This window comes from Pteropus alecto, unplaced genomic scaffold, assembly GCF_000325575.1.
Source record: "Pteropus alecto unplaced genomic scaffold, ASM32557v1 scaffold8, whole genome shotgun sequence".
Classification (NCBI taxonomy): Eukaryota; Metazoa; Chordata; class Mammalia; order Chiroptera; family Pteropodidae; genus Pteropus; species Pteropus alecto.
In genome coordinates this window covers 5,374,726-5,378,369 of record NW_006494609.1, presented here as the reverse complement: position 1 = coordinate 5,378,369, position 3,644 = coordinate 5,374,726, and the positions used below count along the sequence as shown (strand labels likewise).

Genomic DNA, 3,644 nt, shown 5'->3' with positions numbered 1-3,644 from the left:
ATTGAATGAGCATCAACCATAAGATTGACAGAGTCAATATTCCTCAAACATAAATCTGAGCCCCAAACCTCCCTTATGGGCTTAGTAAGCTTTACTAAAATTTGTGTAATGCAAAGCTTAGAGGACTTAGACTAATTTTCCTAGAGGAAAATTAGAACAGACCTTAGAAGATCTTCTGATGTCCAGGCTAAGAGCCAAGGCTTTTGCCTGCAAAGCCCATCCCTATCATTGCTGCCACTTTGGAAAAATCTATATCATTTCTCAAAAGAGGTCCACCATCCCAATCTGGGATATGTTTTCTAAATATTAGATCTGAATTGATTTATTTTATCCCTAACTGCATTGGGCCACAATCTTCTTGAATGGATTAAGTCAGATCTGCTATTTTTAACAGCTGGCTCATTCAGTCCATTTACTATAAATACCTGGGTGCACTTGTTTTAGTAAAAGGCAAAAGATTTATATGATCTGAAGAAAAACCAGAGCATTGGGTGCACTTGTTTTAAAGTAGAATTCTTTTGTCATGTGATTGTCCCAGTCTAGATTAGAGCGGGATAGGGGAGAGAGAATGAAAAATGGGATAAAGAAGAGAAAAAGAGAGATTGCATTGCTCTACTCTGTTCATCAGCTATTTTCAAAGACTCCAAGATCCATAGCTGACTGGTTGCAAGAGAAAGCCAAGAGGTGCTAGCTCTTCTCTGTGTATTAACCTTGAGAAGCTGGCAGCTGTTTGAGACTTGGTGGAGCCACTCAGACTCTTTCCTATTATCTCATCCACTGAAAGTTTCCTTTCCAGAATCCCATGTCTCAGTCTCCCTATTCATAACATATGGACACTGACCCCAGCCTCCAACGCAGGCCAAGAGAGGTTTCTCCTGGCTTAATGCTCTTGCGTAAAAATAAATTTTCATAATATCTCATATCCATCTCCTTGGGGTCCCAAAGAAGGTGACACTGAACTTTCAACAAACACTGATCAAACTCCTACCAAGCTCAAAGCATAAAGAAGAAATAGTCAGGCCAGAGTCAGGCTAAGCAGTGGGTCTGCCAGCCACATGGTGCACCTATGCAGAAAGGTGTGCTCGGACTTCACTGGGGAGCTAGCATATCACCAGAAACTTAAAGAGATGGGGGGAAATGTAATTTTAAAACTCTTCTCGGCAAAAGTGGTGTGTGTGGTTAAAAGAATAATGTAAAATGATCCTGGAGATTTGGCTAAGACCCGAAAGGGCCATGCTTTCAATGGTGAATAGTTGTCATTTTAGGGTAGCCAGTATCTAAATATTGATTTTGAGGTTTCTACCATAGTCCTCCTTCTTCATTCTTCCACTATCCCATTTTTTAGCTCCTCCTCCAACTTAAAGATGAACATATATTTGATTTGAACAAATATATTGATTCAAAGGAGCAGAAAATTATCAATAGTTTATTAAGATTCCCATGTCTCAAGCTGGGCACTTCTCCCAAGGATCTCAGAGGGTTACAAATCCTACCTCTGCAAGTTTCAGGTGCCAAGGGGCCACTGTGATCCCATGCATCAGCCAAGGGGGAGCAGAGTCTCCTAGCCTTGCTCAGATGCACGAAATGCAGATGCGCCTGAAGTAATAGAAAAAAGAGAAGTAGTCATTAAATATTTTCAGAAGCAATTTATATGTGGTGACCAAGTGGGGTTTATCTCAGGAATGCAAAGCTGGCTTAACATTCAAATACCAGTCAATGTAATTCATCATATTAACACAACAAAAAAAGAAAAACTACAATTACCTCAATAGACTCAAAAAATGATTAGAAAATGATTCATAATAAACCTTCTCAGTGCTCTTGTAAATTTAGGAAACAGCAACACAGACGTGGTAGCAGCCATGGCTGTCTTCACCACTCCCCCAACCACCCCAACTGACACAGAATAATAAGCTAGGATCTACCATCCCTATTGAATAACTATTGAATATTATATCAAAATAGAGAAAAATGGAGAAGGTACCTATGGAATTACGTGTGAAGGTAGACATAAAACTACAGGACAAGTGGTAGCCATGAAGAAAATCAGACTAGAAAGTAAAGAGAATGGGGTTCTTCTACTGCAATTCTGGAAATTTCTCTATTAAAAGAATTTTGTCATCTAAATATAGTCAGTCTTCAAGATGTGTTTATGTAGGTAGGATTCCAGGTTATATCTCATCTTTGAATTTCTTGGATCTCAAGAAATACTTGGATTCTATCTCTCCTGCTCAGTTCATGGATTCTTTGCTTGTTAAGAGCTATTTCTACCAAATCGTACAAGGGATTGTGTTCTGTCTCTCTGGAAGAGCTTTTCTCCAAGACTTTAAATTTCAAAATCTAGTGATAACAAAGAAACAATTAAACTGGCTCATTTGGGCCTTGTTTTGGGAGCTCCTATTAGAGTATTTGCACACAAGAGGCAGTAGCATTCTGGTACAGAGCTCCACAAGTATTGCTGGGGTCGGCTCGTTACTCAACTCCAGTTGACATCTGGAGTATAGACACCGTATCTGCAGAATTAGCAACTAATAAGCCATTTTTCCATGAGAATTCAGAAATTTATTACCTCTTCAGGATTTTCAAGCCTGTGGCATCCCCAATAATGAAGTGTGCCCAAAAGTGAAGTTTTACAGACCTATAAGAATATATTTCCAAATGGGATCCAAGAAGCCTAGCATTGCATGTCAAAAAACTTGGTGGAAAATGGTTTAGATTTGCATCCAAAAATGTTATTTCATGATCCCACCAAACAAATTTCTTGCAAAATGGCACTAAGGCATCCATATTTTAATGATCTGGACAATCAGATTTAGAAGACATAGCTTTCTGACAAAAAGTTTACACATGTTGTATCAAGAACAGATAGTAATATTTTTACCATTCACCCTATTTTCGTCCTGTGTATTTTTTTTCTTTGTTGTAAAATTTAACCTGTACTTTATCTTCTGATTTCAAAAGTGTAACTTAAACATGTAAATATTCTTCTATATGAATGTAAATATAGTAATTCTGTGAGTATGTGTAGGTCTCACAGTAACAACTATTTGTTACTGTAATAAAACTATAAATCTAGTATTGATGACAGAAATTGGGAAAAACTGAATGCTTTCCCCATAAGGCAAGAATATCTGTTCTCGCCATTTTATTCAGCATTATACTGAAAGTGTTAGCCAGTTTAATAAAGAAGTAGAATTTTAAAAAGGCATCTAGATTTGAAAAGAAGTAAAACTGTTTGTCACACATGACATGATTGCTTATATAGAAAATCCTAAGATATCTGAAAAGAGCTGATTTTAGCAAGGACATAGGATACAAGGTCTATAAAAAAAAAATAGAATTTCTATATGATAGAAGCAAAGAATTGGACATCAAAGTAAAATAGAAACCATTAATTTTAAAAAATAATACTGTATTAGTTCTCGATTGCTACACAATGAATTAGCAAACTAGCAGCTTAAAACAATATTTATTATCTTACACAATTTCTGAGAGTCGTGAATCTGGAAGAAGCTTCACTGGGCACTCCTTTGGCTCAAGATCTTTCAGGATACTGCAGTCAAGATGTTGGCCATGGCTGCTATCATCTGAAGGCTTGACAGAAGCTGGAAGATCCAATTCCAAGATCACTCATTCATATCTTG

General features: G+C 37.2%; 1 pseudogene; it reads left to right on the top strand.

The window, feature by feature from the left end:
- Positions 1-1,937: 1,937 nt before the first annotated feature.
- On the top strand, positions 1,938-2,816 carry LOC102894807 (annotated as a pseudogene).
- The last annotated feature ends 828 nt before the right edge of the window (positions 2,817-3,644 follow it).